This window comes from Mauremys reevesii, linkage group 10 (genome assembly GCF_016161935.1).
Source record: "Mauremys reevesii isolate NIE-2019 linkage group 10, ASM1616193v1, whole genome shotgun sequence".
In the NCBI taxonomy this organism is placed as follows: domain Eukaryota; kingdom Metazoa; phylum Chordata; order Testudines; family Geoemydidae; genus Mauremys; species Mauremys reevesii.
The window spans coordinates 30,147,199-30,166,653 of NC_052632.1; the positions used below are offsets into that span (position 1 = coordinate 30,147,199).

Here is a 19,455-nt window from a genome sequence, read left to right on the forward strand (position 1 = left end):
ACCGGCTCCAGCTCACCCCTGAGTTTAGGGTAATTTGACCTATCTCCACGTGTAATTTGAACTTTCTAGTAGTTTTAAAATATTTCTTCTATTGAATTTAAATCATATTTTCTCTCTTCCACTTTCTCTTTTGTTTGTTAAAATGTGTGACATAAGTTGCATTTTGCTTACACTTCTGATTAATATTTATCTATTGCAAATGTATTGTTACTCAAACACTGAATCACTGCAAACTTGGTAACTTTTCTTGGAAAATAATAAAAATCTATATCCTGTATCTCTACTTACAGTAAGAGAAACACTAAAATATTCTCTCTCTCTCACACACACACACACGCTCTTGTTATGCTCCTTCTGGAAGGCTAATTAGCACACATCTATGCCTTTAATTAGTAGTCAAATAGACCATAATAAGTCTTCACAACTATTCAATGAGGCTCTATAAACTGGCGTTGAGACCAGCTGGTCATCAGAGATGCCAGGGTCACTGATGTTATTTCTCTCTTTTGCTTACTATACTTCCTTCCTGAATTACGGTAGATTTCAAAGCATCCTTATTCAACGGCAGCTTTCAGCAGATTAGGTAATTTTCTCCTTGTACAGTGATTCCTAGGGGCTGAGTTTTCTCCCTTTACTGCTCTGAAAGCAACATGGGCCCTTCAATGTTCCCCCTTATTATAAGCAGGGCCTTGTTCTTTAGCTGCTTCTTATATCTTAGGTTGCAAGGGATAGTGTTTAGTTGGCCTTCTCCCTCCAGTTCCAATCCAGATAGAAAACACATAAAGGTGTTGTGGAACCTATAAGTTAAAATACAAGATTCAGATACTGGATTCAAGTCCCTATTCTATAGTATGAGATTTTGAGACAATCTTTCCTTTATAACTAACTAAACTCTGATTTCTCTATCTCGTAGATTTAGGACTATTGTCAAACCATTGTTTATCTGAATATTAAAGTTTACAGAGCTCTGAAATACCATATAGATATTTGGTCCATTACAAAAATAATAAGCTAGTCTCATGCATTGAAGCATTTCAGAAATGGCCTAGTAATCATAGATAAAGGTGACAAATTTCACAGAAATTGTTAATAGTAAAAATTTCAATTTGCATTGTTTATCACAGATTAAAATAAGTTATTACAACTGCAGAAATTTATAGAATTTACAATGCTAATCAAAGATTATGTAGTACATGCTCTTGTTTATACTAAATTCTAAATAAACCTGGCCAGTCTATGAAACCTGTGCAGCTGTGAGTGCACTCAAAACATTTACTATGTGATTATATAGTGGTAGAGATCAAGCCCAAAACTCAACTGATGATGCAGAAAGATCTGGATTTTTCTTATAACAAACAAGTAATGCCGTAGCAGAATGAAAGACAGATAGATCCATTTGAGAGTTTAACATAACAGGGCTATAGCAATGTCAAAATGCCTCTTGTTTAGACCTCTCAAAAGCTGGGAATTCCAGATCCCCTCATTTTCTGTCCTCCTGGGTTTACCTTTTTAAAAGTGCCTTTCTCTACATAGTCTCCTGGTAGAGGGCTCTTTAAATGTGGAAGAGACAACCAGCTGCAGCTTTCAATTGACCTTTTAACATGATACTGCTGCAGACTGAAACTCCATTCCAGCTAGTAAGCATGTTAGTTCCTTTTATATTGTTTTCTCCTACCTCTCCTTCCTCTGATTCCATAAGAGATGGCACATCCTCACCTTTCCTTAACCAAGGACACAGTAAAGGGCTCAGTTGGGGGTTCCATTTCCCCCCGTTACGTTGTGTTTTGGTTCCAATGTGATAACCTCATCCAATTTACAACAAAAATGACATTAAGGCATTAATTGATGCAAACAAGACAGTTGCCCTTTTGTACTGAAACTTTCTTTGTTGCTCTGGTATAGACCTTTGTCTTCATGGCAATTCCTCTCTATCACTGAACAATATTAGGGAAATCTATGCTTGGAATTAAAGGAATATTACTCTGTGTCGAGAAGCTTGTTTTAATCAACAAAACTGTGTCATCAGGATATCTGGAAGCACACAATTTCCATTTTATTCTCAACAAAACATTGCTAAAATTCATTGTAGGCAAAACAAACACTGTTAAAGGCACTTTTTATGAAAACATTGCAGAGTGCTTTATGAAAAATAATATAAAAAATTCTAAACAAATAGCTTACAGCCTCCATAGCTGCAAATCTACGTAGAAAGTCTTTACATTTATTAATCAAAATATTGGGAAGGCTCATCAGTTTTGGCAGATACTGGATGGGACTAAATTTTGTAGCTTATCTGTCCATGGTTCACACATTCTTACACTAGCAGACTATATGAAAGTTACACATACAATACTACATTAATAGATTGTTAAATAAAGTCAACTACTCAAAAATTAGGAAATACCTGAATTCAGGTTGCTTGTGCAACCTGAATTCAGCCCCTTCTACATGTGCATTATGACAGTTTTTAATTACATGATCAAACATTTTTTTCCATAGGATCCCAGCCTCATTCACTGCAGAGAACGAACAGCTATGCAATATTTTCTTTTTTCTGCATTGTTCAGTGAGTGTCCCCATGCCTTATTTACTGCATACTATTCAAATCCTGCTCTGAAGTCAGGATTATTATTTTCCTCCTGGGCTTTCCCCTGGTGCTCATCACTATGGTAGCTGAGTGCCTCACAAATATTAATTAACTTATCTTCACAATACCCGTGAAGTCAGGATGTGGCATTATTCCCATTTTACAGATGGGGAGCTGAGGCAGAGACAGAACAAGGACAAAAGTGTCCACTAATTTTGGGTGCCCAACTTGAGACACCTATGATACAATTTTTCAGAGTACTTACCATTATATAACATTTCGTATGTTCAAAGCATGGCTCCCATTGACATCAGTTTCAGCTGTAAGTGCTCAGCACATCTGCAAATCAGACCCCATGGTCTCGAGTCAGGCCCAAGAAAATGACAAACACACAGCCAGTGTCACCAGCGAAAACTTTAGATTAAGTGGCTTGCCTAGCATCATAAAGGGCTTATATAGCAGAAGCAGGGATAGACTCCAATTCTCCGGGGCAGCATTCAACTGCCTGACCCTTTAGGCCATCCTCTCTCTTCCTGCCTCAATTGCCTGCCTCATTCACTACACACTTTCCAGCTTCTGCAACAAATAAGGCAAGGGTCCTACAGACAACAACTTCCTTGATTATACAACCCTGATTCATCCCCAGAGAAGGCCCCTTGAAGTCAATGGCTCGACAATACTTTACATGAGATGAGGATTAGCACTACTACTCTTGTATGATTTGGTTTCCTGTTCTTACCAGGCCCATTGCTATGAGTTTCTCCATTATGATCTCTTGCCTCTTGTTGAGTCATCCCATTTGTTAACATGCAGTAAGATTGCCACGGATTATGTAACTGAAAAAGCTGAACTCAAAACAGAGCAGCACCAGCGATAGCTCAGCCGCTGCAGCAGTTGAGCACTCCAAGGGTATGGGTGGCTTTACTAACTTATTTAGCAAACAGAATGTAGAAAGCCCCAATAAAGATTCATTTGATGGGTATCACCATTTCACCCATCAGCTTTCTGTTGCCATCGGCGGTAGGCATGCTGTTAGTTTGTTAATAATTTTAGTCCATTTCCTTGGCTCGCTACACTTAATTGTTGTCAACTAGAAAACAAAATTAAATTCTTATTTTCTTTGTGAGGACCTTGTGCTCAACATTTCAAAGCTACTCAAATAACAGATGTTAATTTCTGGGTCTTTTTGTTTACAGTTACCCCTCGAGAAAGAGGCAGGAAAGGCCCACATTTTTTTCTAATATTTTCACCTCTCTGTCTAGGCTCTTTATCAGGGCAAGATGCTGAGTTCCGGAATTGATTTAGCTTCTGGTTTTGAATCTCAAGCATATTGAATGCCTGGGATGATGGATCGATGACCAGAGCACTGATCTGAAAATGTTTAACTGTTACCAAAAGTAGCACTGTGGATACAGGCTCAAACCCTTAGCTCATTTGACCTTGTAGATCCATCTGCCACACTGCTCTACAGGAAGAAGGCTGTAGCTCTGACTGGTACTGAGGTTGTTTTAAAATTATCTCACTGTGCCATTCTTGAGGTCACAGCTCTTTTTTGTTTGGGAACATCAGCAAATTGCATATCAAATACAAGCCAGTCAGAGCCCAGTTCAGTTTAGATTAAAAGAAAACAAACTCTTATTGGAAATTACAAGAAAAGGAAGGAAACAGGAAGAAAAAGAAAGAAAGTTAATGCTTGGACTCCTTAACCTAGATACTACTTAAGAACCCTAAAATATAACATCATAAATCCAAGTTATAGGTCAGGGGTAGGCAACCTATGGCACGGGTGCCGAAGGCGGCATGCGAGCTGATTTTCAGTGGCACTCACACTGCCTGGGTCCTGGCCACTGGTCCAGGGGGCTCTCCATTTTAGTTTAATTTTAAATAAAGCTTCTTAAACAGTTTAAAAACCTTATTTACTTCACATACAACAATAGTTTAGTTATATATTATAGACTTAGAGAAAGAGACCTTCTAAAAACGTTAAAATGTACTACCGGCATGCGAAACCTTAAATCAGAGTGAATAAATGAAGACTCGGCACACCACTTCTGAAAGGTTGCTGACCCCTGTTATAGGTCGTAAGATGACAGTTGTTATACATACCACTGCAGAGATTTTTATGGCATGTGATAGCTTGTCAGAGATGCAGCCCCTTTGGTAATCTCTTCAGAGAAAGTAGGGCCATGAGCCTAAAACTCCAATTCAGACATAGGCTGGTTTTCCTTAGGTTTGAAGGGGATACAAATCTCAGTACATGCCAGAGCTGGATTATACATTCCGTGTCAATGGTGAAGCTGAGCCCATCTTCCTAATTGAATAATCTATCCACTATATTTAGCCCCTTTCTGGTCATGGCACATCCACCAGCAGATCGTGACTGTCTTACATTTGTTATTCAAAGGATTTGGTGACATTTTTGCACTTTTTAAAACAAAAGTAATGGATTTTTTTAACTTTATGGACAAATGGTTCCCTGCCAGTATTCAATATTCGAGCTATGTTAGATAGCCGTGACCAGTCAAATAAGTAACGTTGCATTGTTTCTGCTCCTAGACTGGTTGAGTGCATATGCTTTATGCTGAGTGTTTTGTCCATTGACATTTTGTCTGTTAACATACTGTTAATGTCTTTATGATATTCAGCCAAAATTTCACATATAGTTGGACCTAGTTATGGTCCCTGAGGCCATGAACAATTTCTCTATATTAAGTAACCTGCACCCCACTTTTGGCCTTCAAACAACCCCCACAACCTCTCCAAGCTCATAAAAAGCAAGGTCCACGCAAATCAGGACACGTCAACTCAAAGTGGCACCAGACCCTGACAGAACAACAGTCACAAAACCTGCAGACACATCTCCACTGCTACAATGATCAACACCCACCACAACACAAGATCCATGGCTCCTACATATGCCTATCACAACATGCGGTGAACCTCATCAAGTGCACTAAATGCCCAGCAAAAGTTATGTGGGTGAAACCAGACGGACAATCACTATGCTCTCAAATGAACTCACACAGGAAAATGATAAAAGTCAAAAACACCCCATCATCTGTGAGTGAACAGTCACAAAGTGATCACTGCATATCTGACAGGTCAGTCTTCATCCTCAAAAGAAACCTGCATAACACTTTCAAAAGATGAGCCTGGGAGCTTAAATTTGTAACTCTCCAAGACTCTAAAAACACGGACTGAACAAAGACACTGGATTTATGGGCGATTACAACAATCTATCACCCACTAACTACCCCCCTTTTTGTCCTCTGACTGCAGAGATGCTAACAGGCCACTCTACCTTGAATGGTCCCTTAGAATACGTCCTAGATCTGAAGAACTCTGGCTCAAAAACTTGTCCCTCTCACCAACAGAAGTTTGTTCAATAAAAGCTATTACCTCACTTGCCTTGTCCCTCTAATATCCTGGGACTGGCACAGCTACAACACCGCCCAAGACATGTAAAGGAATAAGCCAATCTCAGATTTTTTTATATGCAAAAGTGCACACAGAGGTATTAGTGCTCACAGAATGACACACATACCTGCATTTGTATATACAAAAGGAGAATGTGGGTGCAACTCTGTGGGCGCAAACATCTGCACATGCATTTTTGCAGGTGCAAAACCAGAGACCATAGTTGAAAATTTAGCTTGTTCACAGCATTAGAAAGGAATGTAGCTTTAATGCTTGCTATCATATGGGAACCTCATGAATGTCAAAGATGGGGGGTTATGAAGAACCTGATCAGATAATTACTTTTCACCCTCACTGTAAGGTCTTGGTCTCAATCCTCTACCTTATACTATTAAAACTTAGTTCCGACTTGAGTACAGTGTATTAAGCCTTTATATTTCTTTATTTACCCACATTATGCAAACACTTACAATTATGCTTAAACCCGAAAAAATGGTGCATTCCATCTGATTCCTTTTCACCACTAATATTTCATTCATGACACATTTTATAGTCATACACAAAAATCACTGGAAAAAAACATGGTGCATCAATAATGTTGTTGTTGAAGATTTTTTGGGGGGGAGGTGCAGGAAGGGGTAAGGGTTGTCTCCACTTCACTGTTGTGCCTCCATCACATCCTGCTGATCTGCCTGTCTGCCATAGAACTCAATTTACACTCCAGAAACAGCACCTACTGAGTGAATGCTCAGTGGGGGCTCTGCCTCTCAGTGCGTCCATTGGCCTGCATACAGCACCATTACAACCGACTCTCAGTAGAGGCTCACAAAAACTTTGGAAAGCAATTTAATGATAATGAAGAGATAAGCAGAAGAAGGGAGGATTAAGGGTTTTGGGGTGATCCGAGACCTTTGCATGCTAATATTCACAGTGGGACCTAAACCCAGGGATTAAGTGGGAAGAAATGGTGCACAGGTCGGTCTTCCGAAGTAGTGAACATAAACCATAGTCAACGAGCTGTAAGACTTGAATTTCAGTGCAGAGGTCAAAGAATTATCATGGTTTGGTCTATCTGTGAGGAGCACCAAATTAAAGGGAATTGCACTTGCCAATTCCAGGGGTGAATTTGACTTCAAAATTCAATCTTATCTTAAATTAGCAGTAGCTGGTGGCCAAAAGGAAAAAAACCCACTGATATAAAAAGACCTAAGATAGCTAGTTGTGAACTGAAATTATGGCTTAGACTGATCTGTAAAAAAACAAACAAACAAAAAAAAACAATATAAACATTGTCTTACCTCCAAGATAAACAAATGAGACTGTTGTGATTTGTTGTTTCAGTTTGAAAGCAAACTTACTTGTGGGAGGAACAAATCAAACATCTCCAGTGAGTCCCCATAAAGCAGGTTTATGCTTTCAAAATTAGATTGGTGGCATTTTTATAGCATAGATAATATAGGAAAAAGATCTCTGTTTAAAAATTCATTAAGTTTTCAGAGTGGTGATGGCTAGAAATGATAACATACTGTTATTTCAATGGTATGGTATGTTCTCATATCAGATTGATATCACTGCTTAAACCCAGATTTATAGTTATACCCTTGAAAGTGAAGTTGTATTCGTATAAAAAAGATACATCTTCGAAATTCAGACAATGCAATTACCTGTTTCTCTGTATTTAATATCCAGTACATCGAAGGAATAGACTTAATTCATATTAAATATTTTTAACGTTCAATATACAAAATCAAGATCTCTGCAAATGATTTTATTCAGATCAACTCCGTGACATGAGATAACTAAAAGGGACTCAAAATGCAGGATGCCCAAGCTCTTGGGGTAAGCACTGAGGTTTCTTTATGCACTATCCTGCATCAGGCTGAAAATCTTGGCTAGGCTATGCACTAACGCAATCTTGTTAGCCCTTGGATAGTTAGGCCTGCTCTCTTCTTCAACACTGCAAGGGGCCAGGTCAGTGACAGGTTGGGAAGGTTGTTGCATGCTCCCTTTCACTATAGTAAGTTTGTGTCACCCGTTAGGTGGGACCTTGTTTTGTTGTCTGAAGTTATAATAAAGTTTCAGCCACTTGGCAAAATCTGTTGCTTCCATCCATTATCACTGCCTTTTGCCATTTATTTACAGTGATGTCAAACACAGTAAGAGGTTGTCATGAGGAGGAATAAAGAATTTGAGTGACTGAGCAAAAAGCAAAGCACCCCTTGACACAATGGAAGCTGTCTCCGAAATCCAAAACTCATTACCACAACACACACCTCTGTATCACCTAGGGCTGGTTAACCTTTCCAGACTCGGGATATAAAGCTCTGTTGCTGTGAGGTTAAATTTCCAAGCTGATCGGTTAAACCCTATTTAAACTCAACTCTTCTTTGTAAAGCTGTAAACGAAACAGCTAAAGTGAAGGCAAGGACATACCAGTATGCATTGTCTGAATTGAACAAACTGCTATCCTCGATCTGTACATCGCTGTCTGCAATTAATCTGATCTGATGCAGGGAAGGGGAGAGAGAAAGAGAAAGTGCGCACATATTACATCTGGGGGCTGTTTGAATGTAGTGTGTGTATGTTGCATAGAGAAACATATTCCTAGTCCAAGAGTCCTAGGTTCTGGAAGGAAAATGGCAGAGTCCGCACAAGAAGAGAGGAAGTTAAGTGAGACTAAGAATAAATCCCCCCAATCTATTTTTTTTTATTTACAATTATATGTCCCCATGCACAGACTCTAAGTCAGAGGTTCTCAAACTGGGGGCACAGGCCCTCTGGGGAGGGCATGGAATGTACTGGGGGGAGTCGTGACATTTTGCTCACAGCAATGAATAACAAAGATGATTCCTCCAGACACCTCGGGTCCTCAGATGGCGCTGTGCCTTTGACCCTAGATGGCGCTGTGCATTTTGACAGATTTCTGTTAAGCTTGCATAGCATTATACAAAGTCATTGCCAGCCGTATGTCAATCCATTTGCCTCAATGCGGCGTGCACATATAATTGTGAGCTTCGACCATAATGTCAGTTTTGCCTTTACTCTGATTACAATGGACCATTGGCTCTGTTCGAACTGACGCGTTGCTGTTTTTAATATTTAGTGAGAGTTGCATGTTGATTTTTGTTTTAAATCGGTATGTGCGCTTGTGTGGAGGGGGAGCGGCGTAAACTACTACAGACACAAAGAAGGAGGGGGGCACGATCAAGTACATTTGGGAACCACTGCTCAGTACACAGTCAATTATTTAAAATTACAAAAATGAAACTGCAACATCATCAGCTCACCCCTTCCACCTAGCTGGGGAACATACTAAAACACTAGCACTCCCAGGCATGGGCCTACAGCTTAATCTTACTTCAAAGGCCAGTTGAAACAATTCAGCCTTACAGCTTGCCCTGAAATTTGGCAAACCCAAGCTAGTTCAGACCGGGGTTGGAGGCCAATCCCCAGCTCTATGGAGACGGCCCTGCCAGGTGGTACATGCTCTATTCTAGTTTACATTTCACTGCTGATGTAGCTTTGTAAAAAAGAATATCATATAAAACACTTTTCATAAGTGAGTTTGTTATACAACAGTGGGGGCGAAGGACCTCCATGACTTTAAGATTAAGCTAGATAAGTTTATGGAGGGGATGGTATGATAGGATAACGGGCTTAGTCAATAGGTCAATTAAGTGCCACACTGGTAAATAGTACAATGGGTCAATGGTATGATATAACCTTTTCCAGAGGGTTTGGCTGGAGAGTCTTGCCCGCATGCTCGGGGTTCAGCTGACCGCCATATTTGGGGTCGGGAAGGAATTTTCCTCCAGGGAAGATTGGCAATGGCCCTGGAGGTTTTTCGCCTTCCTCCGAAGCATGGGGCAGGGGTCGCTTGCTAAGGAGTGGGTGGATCGGCTTATGTGGCCTGCATCTTGCAGGAGGTCAGACTAGATGATCATAATGGTCCCTTCTGATCTTGAATTCTATGATTCTATGATTCTATATAGGTCTCGGTACTTTGTGCATATACGGGAGCAATCTCACCTCCATCTCCATATTGACAAAGATCCTCAGACACAGCACAACTGGTACGGTTTTCACTGCACAGGGGCACTAGGCAGACAGAGGAGGGGGAGGCACGATTAGAGAAGATTGCATGGGGGTCTGCCTGGGGGCTCCATGCACTTCACCGAGTGGGGCTTGGGGAGGCAGGCCCAAGATGGGGGAGGAGTGGAACAAACGTGCAGCCAGTGAATCGCTAATGAGAGCAGACATCAGGAGCAACTGTGGCATTAGGGTTGTTGTGGTGCCCACTCTGGGGCTTGGAGAAGGAATCCTCCTCTCCAGTCGCACCCCCTTGCACTACACCCACTGACTCAGAGTTGGCATGGGAAGAATATTTGTCCTATATTATCTTTCACCAGAGGACTGCAAAGCTTTTTACAGTTAATTGACCCCCTGCCCAATAGGTATTATTAGGTCCATTTTCAGTATGGATAAATTGAGGCACAGAACTTAAATTGACCTGCCTGAGGTAATAAGCAACCCAGTAGCAGAGTTAAGCATAGAACCCAAGACGCCTACCTCTGCAGCTTCTTCAGAGTCACTGAAAAACCTTTCCTGTCTAAAACATACAGGTGGAAAAATCTCTTCAGACCCCCCGCCTCTCCCCCCCACACACATATACTCACTCACCATATTCATTAATGCATTCCAGAAATGGAGTACGGGGTGGGGGGACCAGAGTAGCCACAGATACTCACTTTTCCAGTTGTTTCCAACAGCAATAATGTTTCCAGATTTATGTTGTCACATTGCTTAGCATCAGGCTCCCAGAAGCTGCAGAAATAGTTCCAGTCCTGTCTACCCTGTAAACTAGATAACAACAAGAAAGTATTGGAACAGTTGCCTTTCCTTCAATCAATCAAAGGGCACATATAAGGGAAGAGAGACATTGCTAAAAAAAATATCTGCAACTTCATTACTAACCAGGCTACTGAAGCTCTGCTGTGCTGTATTGCTGTATTTAGCTTCCAGTTAAAAATATTTGCAAATGCACAAACAAAATTATTGAAGTCAAATCATTTGCATTTTTATATATTTGAGGATTTTTTTTAAATAACCCAAATTAGTAAATCATACAAGGCTCTTGATTTTCTTGGCACTGAGAGATCATATTTAAATTGTGTGCATGGTTTTTTTACAAGGTGGAAAAGGCAGAGATCTGAATCAATACCCCAAAATAGACCTTGGGCTACGTGACAAATCTATACACCTGTTTTGAAACACCATACAAAGCAGCAGGGCTCATATAGCAAGAAAATGTCTTGGGAGAAAGCCTTAAATTGTATTTTCCCATAGATACCCTAGTATAACTAATCACATCTCTGTTTAACTTTAGAGAGAATATTTTCGGTACCTCCCATTTATTGAAAAGAAAATGCTATTTTATTAGTTTTTTGACTGAGCTGTCTGACTTTGACTATTAGCTCATTAAAAGCTCATTTTGCAGCACTAACTTTCATTAAATGAATAAATTCCAGGAGAAAAAAAATGCAGAATTTTCACACAAGAAGAATCACGACATGATAATTCTCTTTTCCTCTGTAATGTTAGTTACAAGATGTCCCTACACAACTTTAAAAAAAAAATCTCCCATAGCAATTGGAAAAGTATAGATTAAAACAGGGGTAGGCAACCTATGGTACGTGTGCCAAAGGCGGCACGCGAACGGATTTTCACTGGCACTCACACTGCCCGGGTCCTGGCTACCAGTCTGAGGGGCTCTGCATTTTAATTTAAATTTAAATGAAGCTTCTTAAACATTTTAAAACCCTTATTTACTTTACATACAACAATAGTTTAGTTACATATTATAGACTTATAGAAAGAGACCTTCTAAAAACGTTAAAATGTATTATTGGCACATGAAACTTTAAATTAGAGTGAATAAATGAAGACTCGGCTCATCACTTCTGAAAGGTTGCTGACCCCTGGATTAAAACATCCTAACATTAATTAAACATTATCTGTAAACTCAGATACCAACCTTTTCATGGATATTTGGAAAATAACTAACGTGTACCTGAACATTGGAATACTGGCTTTCGCTAGTGTGACAATTAACTGTTTATCCAAGTATCAAAAATGTGTTATACTAGAAGGCTGAAGGAAAAACATTTCATTCTGAGTGCAACTCTTTATATTCTCTTCTCTCAAGTCATCTCAACTCTCAAGGTAAGTTATATTAAAATAAAATTTTTGTAGACAATGGAGAATCAACAGATGAATTAATGAATGTGTCAAAATAATTTTTCACTGACTTAGTAGTTAATATGAGAAAAGGTCACTTTTCAAAACCTCAAGTCCTTATTCATATAGGGCTTGATCTTACAAAGAATTAAGCATATATGAGTAGCCTCACTGACTTCATTGGGACTGTTCACATGAGTAAAAGTTGCTCACATGCTTAAGTCTTTATGGGATCAGGCTCTTAGAATATTTAGCCTGAAATCCTAACCCTTCAATGTGGCCAGAATTTCACCCATGTAATCCTTTCAATACTTCAATTTCTGATAGTAAAGAAGTAAAAAGAAACAAATTCAGGAGAGACCAACCAACAATAGTTTGAGCGATTGCTGTTGATAAGAAGGCTAAAATCATCAGTTTTGTTCATTCCACTCCCCCCCCCAAAGAGGATACTGTTTACTTTTCAGGTGTTCTAAAAGATAACCTTAATTTTATGTTTAAAATGTTCTGATAATCCACATTTACTCTAGCAAGTGCACAATACAATTAATAGATCTTGCATATGATTCAAAATACAGGTCTCTGATTTTTCCTCTTCTGACATTTCCACAGTATTTCCATATCAGACAGATTTGAATCTTCAACTACTTTGATTAATCCAAGTTTCTCAAGCTTAACTGTCTAAGAAAGTACATCATCTGGACATATTGTCTTATATCTTATATTAATTCCAGCTCACCTACAGTCATTTAGCTTTATCGGGCAGAGGAAAAATGATTTTTTTTTTGCAATAACAACCAAATTATAATATGTTCATACAACTCCAGACACTTAATTTTTTCATACTTAATAAATCTGCAATGTTTTATTAATTTTTAAAAAGCCTTGTTTTGAATTTTTATACAATTTCAAAAACTTATGATACTGACAAAAAACTGCAACATGAAGAGACACATTCCCTGGAGGCCTTTAAGATATCAAAACAACACAGAGTGTTTGGATATGCGCACACGTGTGGGCGTGCACACACACACACACACACACACTTTAAGGAAGAAGGACTTAAGCAATATTTTTTGCTACAGAACTGCACACATTAGCAGAGGAAAGAAAATTAATGCATTGATGCTGTCTGAACTCAGGTGACACTATTTTAAAAGGATATTAAACAAAAACAATGGAAATTATTCTTTGCCCTTGCTCTGACTTTGCAGACTATAGTTTGACTTGATTTGACAGCAAAAGTCTAGCTACCGTTTCATTGCCAGGCTTCATTCCAATACTAGATCAACTGGCCACATACAGTTCCATCTTCAAAAATAATAAAATATCAGTTTAAAACAATTAATCACACTGCATGAAGCTAAAATACCCTAAATACAAAAACCCCAGTCAAATCAGCACACACCGGTTAACAAGGAGTACCTTACCATAGGACAAAGCTCTTGATCACCAGCATGATGAGATCTTTCAGGATTAGCACAGGATGTGGAGATGGAACAACATCATGGAGCCATCTCTGAAAATTCACAGCATAAATCCAGGTCTCTTATTGATTTTAGATTTTCCCCCAGAGACGCATTTGCTTTGAAATTTCACTTTGCTAAATGAAGCACGTTGCTACTCTCCTGATAATGTTACAAAATCCATTTGGCAGTACGTGAGATTTCTCTGTGAACACTGGGAACCTTCTGTTGTTTTAAATGATCACAGAACCTTTGTTCCCACTTGACCAACTCCTTATAAGCGAGTGTTTCAGACAAAAAAGAGGAGGTTTACAAGCTGCCTCCTCAGAATGCTATAATTGAGCCATGTACCGTAACTTCAATTAACTGCACTGCACTTAACCAGTCCATCTATGTGTCTTACAGGTAGCTTCTTGGGGGTGGAAGAGTGAGTGGGAAAAGGGTTGGATAGACTGAAACAGAGATTCTGAAACATGCTGAAGCCTGCGCTTAGCTGGCTGATCAGCTGTGTATCGTGAAATGCCAGCAGAGCAATCTGACCTCTGTAGAAGAAGAGAGGACGTTAAGGAAAGGAAACATGACCAGAGGAAATTTTTTGTATGACTTAATAGCTGGGACAAAATGAATATTTTGCAACATCCAGCTCAATACTTTCAAAATAACCTTTCTATGAAACCGAAAAATATATAATCTAAGGGGTTCTTCTTAAAAAATAATAACTCAATCTGCTAGTTATCTGCAGACAAAAAAAATTAAACTGTCTTTCCTGTTTTTCTGAGATGCTTTAAGTGGAAAATGTGATGATTATACGATGAGTTGTCACTCAGCTACAACCCACTCCTATTACTCAGTACATCTGCTTTAAATATTCAGTCAGCTCAGCTTCCTTTTATATTCATTACATTCAGGCATTCTCAAATGTCCCTTATCACATAGGACAGGTTCTGCCCTCACTGGCCTACATTGATTTGTCCCCTTATTGTTTTGTTGTAAACGAGGAGTGAATATGGAAGAGAATGGGAAACCTATTTCATCATCATTTGGATTTCTGCATTACATATATTTTTGCTGTGGCCTTCCTTTTGATCTGCAGAATACTAAAGGTGTGTGGTATAGTGCTGCATGTCACATATTGAAAGTGACTGTACTCTGTGCAAAATAGGGGAAAAAAACAACAACTTTTCCTTATCTGCTTTCAGCAGGTAGATTAAAAAGATTTAAGATAAAATGTATTTCCTTCATCTGTCCCGGTGGTTCCAACCCCAGATATAACTTGGTTGATCAACTTCTTTACAGCTTAAATATCTTAATACCTTGAGAAAACTTCCTGGTCCCACTGTTATCTGATACCTGCTTGCCAAAGGCAGGTTTCATTGTCTCCCTAGGCACCTGAGCAGGTAGGGGTTAGATCTTCCTAATTCAGACAGCAGAATTAAAAGAAAGTTGATGTGGCCCAAGGACAAGTTCTCAAGTTGTTTGTGGATTCTCCAACTTTATTTGAACTTAAACCATCAGCTGATCTGGGTAAACCACACAGCACAGCTACCGGCAGTGCCATTCCACTGTGGATATTCAGCCGGCCACAATGGCCTCAGAGACAATTTTGTTTGTTTATTTTTAAAGTGGAATGGAATTTAAACTACTCCTCTCCACACCATGCAACCTACTGAGAAACAGGGCCTGGATGCCAGACTCCTTGTCTCCCCAACTCCATGTAGAAGAACTGAGATGAGGAGAGCCTCAAGCTGCAGCAAATATTGAAGTTCGCCCTTCACCATGCTATGCCAATGCACAGGACCATTGCCTAAGCAGCCCTCCAACTCTCTCAGTTCAACCTTTGCTACACTGCAGTCCACACAGCTAAACCTTCACAAGTTTCAGCAATTTTGCTCTATAAACCCAGGAACTAGACTTCCTGGTTGCCAAGAAGCAATTAAAAGACCCACACACCTGTTTGCCAATTCTGCCTACCCAGAAAATATCCCTTCTATGTCCCAAGAGGGTGACTGGCCAAGAAGTTCACACACTGGGCAATCCAGCATACCTAACTTAAGGATGAGGCTGAGTAAGTGTACCAAATACTGGCTGCCCATACCAGGAAGCCTCCCTATACTCTCCCCACATCTTGCCCACTGAGATCCCAAAAGATTAGGGTGACCAGATGTCCTGATTTTATAGGGACAGTCCCGATTTTTGGATATTTTTCTTATATAGACTCCTATTACTCCCTAGTCCCTGTCCCAATTTTTCACAATTGTTGTCTGGTCACCCTACAAAAGATAGACTTATGTCACGTAACCAACAGTAATGTGGGTGGGGAACAGGGAGAGGGATTCAACCCTGCCTCCCCATACACAACACGCACAACCCCTTACCCGTGTCTCCTTCCCCAGTGCAAGCACCAAGATTGCCCAATCCCCTGGATAGGTGCTAAGGCGGGAAATGGTACAATGAGCCACTCAGAGGAACTCCAGCTGCTTCCAAGAATGCCTCCCTATCCCCAAACCTAGCAGGGGTGGGTGGAGTCTGTTTCCCTCAACCCAGCCAAAACCCCATACCCTGTTGAGCAGGATGAGTATTTTATCATCATAGAACACTGGCCAATTTGTGCACTGTTGATTTCATAAGCAAGATGTACATTAAATGAGTAAAGGACAATGGTGGTCAGATTTTAAAATAGGTGATAAAAATTCTCATGCTCAATAGAACCACATTGTTGCATAAATATATTCTAATTAGATTATATATTTACTTGAATTGCATTGACAGTCAAGCTAGTTTGTCACCAGTGAATAATACATTATTGAGTCTTCTACAGTCAGTCACTCTTAAGTTCTTTTGTGGACCCAAAATATATCAATGTGTGTCTGTAGCCAGAGCCAAAGTATCCAAATAATTTGCATTGGACCAGAAACAAGATCTAGGATTTACATCAGTCAACCTGAGAAAATTGTCCTTAACTTCTTCAATTTATTTAATTTAATACCCAATGGATCACCAATAACATTTGAAAGCATGCAGTAAAAAGGCTATGCTATAACAACAAAATAGTAGTTTAGCATTAGGAGATATATTTTTAAGGGTATGTTGTCATTAGCATCTAGTTGTCTTACTGGTTGCTTATCAGGGGTGACAGGTTTGCTATCTACTATCAGCCAGTGGGGGTCTTTACTTCCACTTCTGTGCAGTTAATTAGAAGTTTACTTCCCATTAGTGTTATTGGGAAATTTCTGCCTAAATTCCCTGTCCATTAAGGGGGAAATAGTTACTTCTTTTAATGGCCACTGGAGCAGACAATATGGTTTCTCCAAAAAGTTACTAATTATTTGAGATTTTGGACAAATTAGACATCAGGTGGAAAGTGACCTATTCTCGTGGCTTCTGGAACCCTTCCAAGTTTGGATCAAATAAAGATTCAAGAGAGCATACAGCCCTTGAAGTTCAAAAAGGTTCTGGTTTTGAATAATCTGAATTGGCCCTGTGATCAACTCAAACTGAGAACCCATCGGAAGATTCACCCCAGTTTGTTGGAAACTGCCAGGGGACTGTTGGCCATATTTGAGAACACAACGTGACGTGCGCTCCCTGGAACCTGGGCCAACTAACCCCAGACAGCACTGATTCATCTTTATTTTACTACACATCACTAGCTACAATGATGCATAAACCCAGGGTTTGCTGGAACCACATGTCAAACCCTGACTTTCCTCTGAGCTACAGTGGAGGTGTATGCAGGTTAGAGTCAGAGTTAATGTGCAAGACAGGAAGGTTACCATGATAGCTTCCACTGAATAGAATGGAGATATTGCTGCAAACATCTCACTATCCTGGAGAGCTTTTTATCATTCTAATGACCACCATGTAGTCACGGTACTTGGTAACTTCTGTGTAGCTTGTACTATTAACTCAATTAAAGCTCAGCCATGCAATTAGGAATGCTGAACAGGTGCTGTAAGAACAACTTTTTTCGTATTTCTGTAGAGTGGTAACAAAATGGTATACCGTACATCCCTCATTATGGGCCATTGCAGATGTCTTATTTGCTTCAATAGGGGGATTTGCTTGAAGAAAGACTTTGGGTGAGATTCATTCAAATTTTCATATAACTTGACCATAGCAAGAGGTTCAGCAGAAGAGGTCTTACAATCTGTTCACTGCAATCTGTTCAGTGCATTGAAATAATGTGAAACTTCCATTCTTCCTGTCTATGAATGGTTTCACAGTAGCAAAGTACACTATGAGCAAGTTCCTTCTGTACACACAAAAGAGACCAATGCAGAAGAGGAACTGATCCTTTCCGCTCCCAGGTTCAAATTGCACTTTATTAAAGTGTCCAAATGTGGCAGCAGGTTGCACCCAGACAGAGGACAGGCTATCACCATACTACATGTGTATGTCCTATGTATTCAACCCTGCGCTCACTGAAATAAATGGCAAAACTACTACTGAGTCCAATGGTGCATCTATGTTGTAGCACTAAGAATGCCAGAAAATTAATATTTTTGCATTTTAGTCAAGATGAGCTTAATTTAATTGATGTCAGCTTTTGCTAACAAGCATGATTTCTCTGGTAGACCAAGAGGGGAGCAAAGCCAATTATTTTGGTATTAACTATTGCTGTAATGAAGCCTTGCATCCCTTGGGCCACTTGTCTCTCCCTATACCCACAATGACATCAGGGAAGGGAACTGACAATTCCCTCATCTTCGAGTGGGTGCTAACGCACATTCTTCCTACTGTCTCTGCCTTCTTCAGCGTCAGAAGTCAGTTTGCATTTCAGTGGGACACCTGGCAACAGTCATCCCCAAGCTAACTGTCTATACAACCGATACTGTACAGTAACTCCTCACTTAATGTTGTAGTTATGTTCCTGAAAAATGCAACTTTAAGTGAAACGATGTTAAGCAAATCCAATTTCCCCATAAGAATTAATGTAAATGAGGGGGTTAGGTTCCAGGGAAATTTTTTTCACCAGACAAAAGACACACACACACACATATATATATATACACATACACATACACACACAGTATAAGTTTTAAACAAAATTTAATATTGGTACACAGTGATGATAATTGTGAAGCTTGGTTGAGGTGGAGGAGTCAGAGAGTGGGATATTTCCCTTACTGCTAAATGATGAACTAGCAATTGGCTGAGCCCTCAAGGGTTAACTCTCTCACTCTTCAAGGCAGCAGGAATGGAGGGAGATATGCGCATTTCCCTTAAGTACACTGCCTTGTTAATTAGATCAGCTTGTTGAGACCGCAGCTGCTACAAGCTCCCTCCATCCTCCACCCTGCTCTATGGAAGATGGGGTACGTGGGGTGCTGGAGCAGCGGGGAGGGGGACACCTTGACATTAGCCCCCCTCTTCCCTCCCTCCCCCCGGCACAGCAAGCAGGAGTCTCGGGGAGCAGCTCCAAGGCAGAGGGCAGGGGCAGCACAGGGCAGTGGGGGGAGGGACACAGCTGAACTGCAGGCAGCTGCTGCACAGGGAACTTAGGGGAGCGGGGAGCTGGGAGGAGGGCTGCCAGTCCACCCTGGTTCCAAGCGCCCATCAGCTAGCTCCAACGCGCTGCTCTTCCTGCAAGCAGTAGACAAAGCAGGCAGCTGCCAAATGACGTTAGAAGGGAGCATTACACAACTTTAAACGAGCATGTTCCCTAATTGATCAGCAATGTAACAACGAAACAACTTTAACCGGGATGACTTTAAGTGAGGAGTTACTGTATGTAAAAACAACAGCTTACTT

At 40.2% G+C, this 19,455-nt stretch overlaps 1 protein-coding gene across 14 annotated transcripts in view; it reads right to left on the minus strand.

Moving 5' to 3' along the window:
- Window positions 1–19,455, minus strand: part of OTUD7A (OTU deubiquitinase 7A) — a 310,046-nt gene that overhangs the window by 174,555 nt on the left and 116,036 nt on the right. For 11 of the 14 annotated variants that reach the window (XM_039492114.1, XM_039492108.1, XM_039492112.1 and 8 more), the window contains 2 exons: window positions 10,753–10,864; window positions 10,034–10,102 (listed from right to left, as the gene is read on the minus strand). The exons of 1 other annotated variant lie outside the window; for it this stretch is intronic. The gene's annotated coding sequence lies outside the window, so the exon portion shown is untranslated. Of the gene's footprint in view, window positions 1–10,033; window positions 10,103–10,752; window positions 10,865–13,668; window positions 14,131–19,455 lie in introns of those variants that run through there. 2 more of the 14 variants (XM_039492113.1, XM_039492105.1) reach the window with 2 other exon arrangements.